Below are 10,806 nucleotides of genomic sequence, written 5' to 3'. Positions count from 1 at the left end.
CTGTTGTTAATTTCTAGTTTAATCTTATGACGACTTGAGAAAATATTTTATATGACTTCTTTCAAAATAAATTTGTTAAGACATGCATGATGACTCAGAATATGGACTGTATTGGTCAGTGCTCCAGGTGAGCAAGAGAAGCACACATATTTTGCTGTTTTGAGGATATGTTTCCACTAAATGTTAATTAGATCAAGTAGATTCATAGTGCTATTCTGATCAATTATACACTTCTTGATTGTCTACCTGTTGAATCCCTGGGGTTTCCCTGACAGTTCAGTTTGTATAGAATCTGCCTGCAATGTAGGAGACCCCAGTTCCATTCCTGGGTTGGGATGATCCACTGGAGAAGGGAAAGGCTACCGACTCCAGTATTCTTGGGCTTCCCTTGTGGCTCAGCTGGTAAAGAATCCACCTGCAATGTGGGAGACCTGGGTTCAATCCCTGGTTTGGGAAGATCCCTTGGAGAAGGGAAAGGCTACCCACTCCAGTATTCCAGCCTGGAGAATTCCATGGACTGTATAGGCCATTGGGGTCTCAAAGAGTCGGACATGACTGAGCGACTTTCATTACACCCACTGTATCATCTGTCAATTACTGAAAGGAGCTGAAGTCTCCAACTATAGTCATGGATCTATTTCTTCTTTCAATTCTCTTAGTCTTGCCTCATGTATTTTGATGTTCTGTTGTTATATTGTTGTGTCTCCTTGCAGAATTGATCCCTTTATCACTCTGAAATCCCCTTTATATCCCTTATGGTTTTCCTTGTTCTAGGTTTGTTTATGGTCCGAAGATAATATTGTAACTCCAGTTTTATTTTGATAACTGGTAGCAAGGTCTATCTTTCTTCATCCCTTTGTTTTAAATATGTCTGTACTTTTATATTCATAATTTTTTGGGAAAATGTGATTAAGTCCTCTGTTTTAATCTACTTTGAAAACCTGTATTAGTTGGTTTATCTGCACTATTTCCATTTAAACTGACTGTTGATATGGTTGAATTAGTATTTACCATGTTTATAACTATTTTCTATTAATTGCATTTTTCTCTTGTTTCTCTTTGTTTTCATTTTCTGCTTTCTTTGGTTTTGATTAAGTTTCTATTATCCTATTTCATATTGTCATTTATCATATCACATATACTTCTTTGTTATTTTCTTTGTGGTTGTCTTAGAGATTGCAATGCATGTTTTTATGTAACCTCAGGCCACTTTCAAATAACTATCTACTGCTTCATAGTTAATTCTGGTATGTTACAGAATTCCTTAAGACTTTGCTGACATTCATTTCATGGATCCATCTACTATAATTACCTAATACATTATTGCAGTTACTACTTTGAATGAACATGTGTTTTTGATCAACTGAGAATTTAAAAATATTTTATTTTACCTTTAAATTTCTTCTCCAACATTCTTCTGTCATGTAAATCTGAATTTTTTTACATTTATCATTTTTCTTCTCTCTGAAGAACTTTTTAAAATTTTCTCACAGGGCCCAGCTGCTGTTAATGAAATCTATTTTTATTTGAGAAAATCTTTATTTTTCTTTACTTTTGAATGATAGTTTCATTGGATAGAATTCTAGACTGGTACTTTTTCAACACACAAAACATTTCACTCCACTCTCTTCTTGCTTGCAATATTTCTAACATAAAATCCAACCTATTAATAAAGCCATTGAGGGCATTTTTAAATTTATGTCGATATTTTTTACTGTAAGCATTTCCTTCTTATAGTTTCCGTGTCTGTGCCTTTATTACCCATCCATTTTGCACATTGTCTTCTTTGTCATTAGAACTCTGAAGATATTAATCATAGTCACTATAAAATCTGTGTCTGATGATAAATTTGTTTTTATATCTGTATATGTATATATGCACACATATATATTTACATAGTATCTGTATATATCTAAGTATGCTTCTGATAATTGCTTTTGTCTTCAGACTGTGTTTCCTTGACCTTTATCATGCTTTGCAAGTTTCTGTTGACAAGGGGATATGATGTACCAAGGAGTAGGAGCTGAGGTAAACAGGCTTCGGTGGGAGGTTTCGTATTTACTTGAGAAGGAGTCTGGCTCTGTTTGGCATTTGCTCTGGCTGTCGGTGCCCGAGGCTTCTGTTTCCTCCATTGCCAATTTTGGGCTCCCGTGTTTCCTTTTAGCTTATCTGGGATAAAGTCCTTCTCAGATGAAGTTGGTGTTGCCGCTGCTCCAGCTGATATCTGTGCTGTTTCAGTGGAGTCCTGCTGGCATGGTAGGCAGGTGCAGTGGGAAGACGGAGTCTATGACTTCATTTATGATTAAGTCTCCGTCTTTGTGCTTCCCTAGTGGCACAGATGGTAAAGAATCTTCTGCCTTCTACATGGGAGACATGGACTCGATCCCTGGGTTGGAAAGATCCCCTGGAGAAGTGACTGGCTAACCATTCCACTATTCTCGCCTGGAGAATTCCATGGACAGAGGAGTCTGGTGGGCTACAGTCCATGGGGTCGCCAAGAGCCAGACACGACTGAGTGAGTGAGCATGAGCAATGATTGAAACTAAAGTTTCATGGGCCTTGGTAGCTCCTTCTTCCATGTCTTGGACATTTTCTCTTTATTTTGATTAACACTTACTCTGTTGTTGTTGTTCAGTTGTGCAGTCATGTCCAACTTTTTATGACCCCATGGACTGCAGCACGCCAGGCTTCCCTGTCCTTCACCATAACCCGGAGCTTGCTCAAACTCATTCATCAAGTCAGTGAACACATCCAACCATCTCATCCTCTGTCGTCACCTTCTCCTCCTGCCTTCAATCTTGACCATCATTGGGGTCTTTTCTAATGAGCTGGCTATCTGCATCAGGTGGCCAAAGTATTGGAGCTTCAGCTTCAGCATCAGTCCTTCCAATGAACACCCAGGATGGATCTCCTTTAGGATGGACTGGCTGGATCTCCTTTCAGCCCAAGGGATGCTCAAGAGTCTTCTCCAACACCACAGTTCAAAAGCATCAATTCTTCAGTGCTCAGCCTTCTTTATGGTCCAACTCTCACATCCATACACGACTACTGGAAAAACCATAGCTTTGACTGTACAGACCTTTGTTGGCAAAGTCAATTTTTTAATATGCTGTTTAGGTTGGTCACAGCTTTGCTTCCAAGGAGCAAGTGTCTTTTAATTTCATGGCTGCAATCACCATCTGCAGTGATTTTGGAGCCCAAGAAAATAAAGTCTGTCACTGTTTCCGTTGTCTCCCCATCTATTTTCCATAAAGTGATGGGACCAGATGCTATGATCTTAGTTTTATGAATGTTGAGTTTTAAGCCAGCTTTTTCACTCTCCTTTTCACCTGCTTCAAGAAGCTCTTTAGTTCCTCTTTGCTTTCTGCCATAAGGGTAGTTAGTGTCAACTGCATATCTAAGGTTATTGATATTTCTCCCGGCAATCTTGATTCCAGCTTGTGCTTTATTCAGCCTGGCATTTCACTTGATATACTCTGGATAGAAGTTAAATAAGCAGAGTGTAACACTATACAGCCTTGATGTACTCCTTTCCTAATTTTGAGCCAGTCTTTTGTTCCATATCCAGTTCCAACTGTTACTCCTTGACCTGCATACAGGTTTCTCAGCAAGCAGGTAAAGGGGTCTGGTATTCACACATCTTTAAGAATTTTCCAGGTTTTTGTGATCCACACAGTCAAAGGCTTCAGCTCCTATATCCCGAGTCAAATATTCTAACATTTCCTTTTATTTTCTCTAGTTTTCTCAGTCATTTATTATTTTCTTCATCCCATAAAATTCCCACTACTCTGTAAATATTGTCAAGGAATAAATGCACCAGATAATATTTTCTAGATAACAAGGTGAACAGACTATTTAAAATTCTTATTCATGTGTGGTATTTACATTTATAAATTAATGTCTTCTTTTCAACTTAATTGCCTGTTCTTTGAAGGCAATGAGCTCAGGTCTTTAAATCTTTTGTAATCCTGTGATGCTCCTTACCTTAAACCATTCTTCAGTATGAAGACCAGATTATAGCACTCCTCAAATGTCAAGAGGTTTATTTAAAGCAAAGAGCACTTGAAGATTAAACTCTTATACTTATCTGAATGGATCTTTAGGCTTACCTGTTTAACTGACAGTATTTTCAAACCTAATAGGCCAAAAGCCGATTATACATTCTAGAAACCATGTGATGAGGAATTTTATTGTACTTTATATATACGGAAGATACAATGACAATCTAGAAGTATTTTATTCAATTATTTCTATAGTATAAGCTTTGGAATTCAATGAACTGGATCTTGAAATCCTGCTTAACCTTCTGTTATCCTGCCTAGCAAAATGTTTTTGGGCTACCCTGGTAGCTCAGCTGGTAAAGAATTTGCCTGCAATGCGAGAGACCTGGGTTCAATCCCTGGGTTGGGAAGATCCCCTGAAAAAGGGGATGGCTACCCACTCCAGTACTGTGGCCTGGAGAATTCCATGGACTGAATAGACCAGGGTCACAAAGAGTCAGACATGACTGAATGATTTTCACTTCACTTTAGCAAAATATTTAAGCTTTATGTTTTGGTTTTTGCATCTGTAAGAGATATACAATTATAAATTGTAAAACATATCTTTGTGAGGATTAAAGTACATAAATTCTGAAAAGCACCAAGCATATAGTATAGCACATAGGAAACCTGATAAACGATAGCTGTTCTTATTGTACTCAATTTAATGCTCCAGATGGATCTAGAAAAGCATCATGCAGCCTCCATGCATGTGTGTGCAGTTGCTCAGTTGTGTCCGACTCTTTGTGACCCTGTGGGCTGTAGCCCACCAGGCTCCTCTGTCTGTCGGATTTCCCAGGAAAGAATACTGGAGTGGGTTGCCATTTCCTTTTCCAGAGAATTTTCCTGACCCAGGGATCAATCCCATGTCCCCTGTATCTCCTATATCAGTAGGCAGGTTCTTTACCACTGAGCCACCTGGGAAGCTCATGTAGACTCCATAAGTATTCTTTTTTTCAAAAAAGAAAGTTTGGTCAAGTCTCAGCATGTGGGATCTTGTTCCCCCACCAAGGATGAAACCCATGCCCCCTGCAGTGGAAGCGCAGTCTTATTCACTGGAGTGCCTGGGAAGTCCCTCATAAGTGTTCTTATTCTACCAAAATATTCTTCAGAAACTTGGAGAGAATACAAACATTTGTCATTTTCCCGCATTTGTAGTAGAAGGTTAATTCCATTGGGTTTTCTAAATTGCTTGTCAGCAAAACTCTTTGAATGAAAGATGAATGTTTCCTGTAGATAACATAAGGAAGGGAGAACTTCAGGATAGGCTGTGAGAAGAAGGGCTGGTCTATAGGTAGAATGTATGTGAGGACAGGAAGGCAGAGGGGGAGTCGTGGGACGTGGGGGCACCTGTGGAAAGAAGTCGGGGTGGGGGCCAGTCTTCGACATTCAGGTGGATCTGGAGGACTCCTGACTTCCTTAAGATCAGTGGTTAATTCATTTGACTCTTTGTTCATATTCCCTAAATAAACCAAATTGAGGCATAATTCACACTGGAGAAACTATACCAATTTTAAGTGTAGATTTCAATGAGTTTGATGCCCTGACACACCCATATAACCACCCCACCAAACAAGGTATATAATATTAACTTACCTTAATTTGTTCTTTTTCTATGTACTTATGGAAGAAACTTGGTTTGTTGATTTTAGATCTTTCTTCTCTTCCTGTAGAAGCCTTTATACCTGTACATTTTCTTCTAAGCGTGACTTTCACCACATTCAATGAATTTTGATATGTTCTGATTTTTACTCAGTGCAAATATTTAAATATTTTTTCTTCTGATTCCTTTTTTGATTCATATCCTAATTGGAAATGTGATGTTTAAATGCCAAATATTTAGATATTTCCTAAGTCTTCTATATTCATTGAGTTCTAATTTGATTCTACTGTGGTTATAGAACCTTCTGTCTACTATCTCAGTGTTAACCATTTAGCAATATTTACTTTATGGTCTCAGTTCAGTTCAGTCAGTCAGTTGTGTCCAGCTCTTTGTGACCCCATGGACTGCAACACACCAGGCCTCCCTGTCCATCACCAACTCCTGGAGTTTACTCTAACTCATGTCCATTGAGTTGGTGATGCCATCCAACCATCTCTCATCCTCTGTCATCCCCTTCTCCTCCTGCCCTCAATCTTTTCCAGCGTCAGGGTCTTTTCCAATGAGTCAGCCCTTCACATCAGGTGGCCAAAATATTGGAGTTTCAGCTTCAGCATCACTCCTTCCAATGAGCACCCAGGATTGATCTTTTTTAGGATGGACTGGTTGGATGTCTTTGCAGCCCAAGGACTCTCAAGAGTTCTCCAACACCACAGTTTAAAAGCTTCAGTGGTTTGGTGCTCAGCTTTCTTTATAGTCCAACTCTCACATCCATACATGACCACTGGAAAAGCCATAGCTTTGACTAGACAGACCTTTGTTGGCAAAGTAATGTCTCTGCTTTTTAATATGCTGGTCTAGCCTATGGTTTATACTGAAGAATACTCCACGATCACATAAAAAGTATTTGGACTCAGATGGTGTTTGGTGGAATGTTCTACAGAGGTAAGCTAGATCAAGATTCATGATCTATATCTTTATCTTTCCTGATTTTGCATCTTACTGTCTTATCCATTAGTAATAGAGGAATATAGAAATATCAAAATCTAATCGCTAAATCAATTATTCTTCTTTTAGATTCTGGCAGATTTTGCCTTGTGTATTTTGGGGATCCAATGTTAGGATTGTATACATTGATTATTGTTATGTTTTCTAATGTATTGACTCAAGACTTTTTTAATATACCAATTCTAGTAGCTTCACAGATTTATATTACCTGCCAATTCTCTGAAGGTATGAAGATTCTAGAGGGTGGTTCTTTAATGCATGGCCTCTGATTTAGTAGCTTCCATATCACCTGGGAGTACTATTGCCAAGTTTAGCAAACAAAAACCCAGGACACCAACGTAAACTTGAATTTTGATTCATGAAAGAAAATTGTGTATGTTTCACTGAGTACCTAAAATTCATATTTACGTGGTTACCTGTATTTTTTTTTTTTCTGTCAGCCCCACCTGGGAGTGTGTTAGAAATGCAGAATCAAGAATTCCATCTCAGGCCTATTGAATTGGAGTCTGCATTTTAATGAGTGCTTTTGATAAGTTCCATGAATATTAACGTTCCAGAAGTGTTGGACCGAGTTTGACTGAAGGCAGGAAGAGTCAGGCAGAGTATCACAGAGTGATATCTTAGCTATGAATTCAAAGCAGCAATAGGAATACATGCTTTTGAAGAGAGTTTATGATCGCTGGTTCTGCTCATTTCTGCAAATTCCCAATTAAACAATTTACTGGATTTCCTTAATGTCATGTGTAATAAAAGCCATTTCCAAATTAGTTGTAGCTCTTGGCTTTAAGTGTTATAAAGTAATAAAAGGAAAATAATTCAGAAATGTAGCCATTGGGATATTATTTTTTGAATAAACTTTCTGCTTTAATTATATTAAAGACATTTGGCCACAGCCATTATGGACTTTTTAAATCTCAAGGCATTTAGAAGTGGTAATGGATTGTTCTCCATCACCACCACCTCTCATCCTAAACTCATGTCTTTTTAGACTTTCATTTCCCTAATGATCACATTGCTTACTATAGTCGCTTTTTAACAATTATTTTAGCTATTTCACCTAAATATATCTTCACTGAAAGTGTACCTGTAAATTAATTAGCCTTTATTAATTAGACTGTACATGTGTAATAAAATGTAATATTTCTATATGTTACATACATGTGCATATATGTATGTGCGCCTGTGCTCAGTCATTCAGTTGTGTCCGACTCTTTGCGACCCCACATACTATAGCCCACCAGGCTCCTCTGCCCATGGGATTCTCCAGGCAAAAATACTGGAGTGGTTGTCACTTCCTCCTCCAGGGGTTCTTCATGACCCAGGGGTTAAACCTGCATCTCTTGTGTCTCCTGCATTGGCAGATGGGTTCTTTACCACTGGCACAACCTGGGAAGCTCCAACATATATTTATATCTATTCTGAAATATATTACTAGATATCAGAAATTACAATCCTTTATTACTTTTTAAAAATAACAAGTAACACTACTTTTTATTTCAGAGATTTTTGTGGCTTTTTTCCTCAGTTTGGAAAATCCCATTATTTTATTTTTTTATCTGTCTTTTTTAAAAATTGAAGTATAGTTAGTTAGAATTTTGTGTTAGTTTCAGGTGTATAGTACAGTTGTTCAGTATATAATTGTTGCTGTTCTTCAGTTGCCCATTCATGTCTGACTTTTTATGACCCCATGGACTGCAGCACGCTAGGCCTCCCTGTCCCTCACCATCTCCCACTGTTTCCCCGTGTTCTTGTCCATCGGATTGGTGGTACCATACAGCCGTCTCATCCTCTGATGCCCTCTTCTCCTTCTGCCCTCAATCTTTCCCAGCATTGGGGAAAGTATATAATATATTCCCATCTATTGATATGTATCTATCCTTTTTCAGATTTTTCCCTTATCAGTTCAATTGCTCAGTTGTGTCTGATTCTTTGCAACCCCATAGACTACAGCACGCCAGACTTCCCTGTCCACCACCAATTCTCGAAGCTTGCTCAAACTCATGTCCATCGAGTCAGTGATGCCATCAAACCATCTTATCCTCTGTCGTCCCCTTCTCCTCCTGCCTTCAATCTTTCCCAGCGTCAGGGTCTTTTCCAGTGACTTAGTTCTTAGCATCAGGTGGTCAAAGTATTAAAGCTTCAGCATCAGCCCTTCCAGTGAATATTCAGGACTGATTTCCTTTAGGATTGACTGGTTTGATCTCCTTGTTGTCCAAGGGACTCTCAAGAGTCTTCTCCAGCACCACAGTTCAAAAGCAGTATAGTTCCCTGTGCTATGCAGTTAAGTCCTTGTTGGTTATCTAATTTATATATAGTGGTATATATATGTTAATCACAGACTCCTAATTTATTCCTCCCCGCTTTCTCCCTTGGTAACTATGTTTTCTTTTTATGTCTGTGATCCACTTCTGTTTTGTAAATAAGCTCACTTGTATCTTTTTTTTTTTTTTTTTTTTTGGTTCCACATAAAATGGTGCTACATGATGTTTATGTTTCTCCATCTGGCTCCTTTCACAATGGAATATTACTCAGCCATAAAAAGAGCAGAATAATGCCACTTGTAGCAACATGGATGGATCTAAAGATTATCATACTAAGTGAAGTAAGTCAGACAGAGGATTTTGTGCCTTAATAACCACATGGTGATTTCTCATCGAATCACTGGAAGTAGGAGCTGCTGAGCAAGGGTGAATTGTGACAGCCCCTTCCAGCCACACCACTCTCCACTGTGACTCTTGCCTGGTTGTGTCAACTCTCTACCCTGCTGCTTCTTCATCTTTAAAATGAGAATTCTGTCACACTTACTTTTCCAGTGCTGTGGTGTGGGCCAGATTTGAAGAGACATACATTTAAGACATTGCTCACCTTAATGTCCAGCGGTACATACTCAAAATATGCTGTTTATTCCTAATACTAGTCTTTATTCTCTCCATGTAGACTTTTATGAAAATGTAATTCTTCTGAGGAGAGGAATACATGTTATCTGAATGTTTCGGTAAGGGAATTCCCTGGCAGTCTAATAGTTAGGACTTGGTGTTTTCATTCCTAGGGTATGGGTTTGATCCCTGGTTGGGGAACTAAGATCCTGCAAATCATGCAGCCCCCAGCAAAAAAATTAATGATATGCTTTTTTTTTTTTTTTTTGCTTTAAATAGAGTTAAGCACAGGTGTTGGTAATTATTAGCAAGGGAGCAAAAAGGGAAGCAGCTTGGGTGGCAGACCAATGGTAGCCATATGGAAAAGACAGATTTAGTGAAGATAAATAAAGCCAGGCTCAAGCTAAGCCCTGTAATTAAACCCTTTCATCTACTCTAGGAGTGCAGCTGATGCAAAATATTCACACGTGTTCCTCACATCAAAAAAGAATATTAATATATGTGTCATAACTGATCCTGTCTATATTTAAGCATTTGTTGACTCCACGTCACTCCAGATCCATTCAGATATTTCTGAAGTTATCTTGGAAGTTATCATTTAGTCATTGCATAAATGGCTGAAGAACTTCTTGCCAGTCTTATTGGTTCATCTTCTTATGTAATTGCAACTTAGTCCTCATCTTAGTCTGGGGAGTTTTATGATCGTGAAGCTGCTATGCTTTTTATTTTTTAGGGTGATATTGCTTGACCAGCCTTGTAGAATGCCACTGAGGTAACCTGGCTTTTGGGGATTTTCATAGTCTTTTCGCTATTAGGCTCGTGAACACATGAACTCTCAGGCAACTGGTCACTATTTCTCAGGGGATTTTTTGTTGTTGTTGTTGTTAATAAGTAATCTTTTAGAGCACTTTTAGATTTATAGAAAAATTGAACAGGAAGTACAGAGTCCCCATATATGCCCTTCTTCCTCCTAACACAGTTTCTGCAGCTATTAGCAACTTAACATTAGTGTGGTATGTAACATCTGTTGGAATTCATGAACCAATATCAGTTCATTTTTATTAACTAAAGTCTATAGTTTACATTAGGGTACACTCTCTTTGCTTCCCAGGTGGTGCTAATGGTAAGAACCCACCTGCCATTGCAGGAGATGTATGAGACATAGGTTTGAACCCTGGGTCAGAAAGACCTCTTGGAGGAGGGCATGGCAACCCACTGCAGTTTTCTTGCCTATAAAATCCCATGAACAGAGGAGTCTGATTGGCCACAGTCATGGGGTCGC

The sequence above is a fragment of the Muntiacus reevesi genome, chromosome 10 (genome assembly GCF_963930625.1).
Source record: "Muntiacus reevesi chromosome 10, mMunRee1.1, whole genome shotgun sequence".
Classification (NCBI taxonomy): Eukaryota; Metazoa; Chordata; class Mammalia; order Artiodactyla; family Cervidae; genus Muntiacus; species Muntiacus reevesi.
This window is presented reverse-complemented; position numbering follows the sequence as displayed.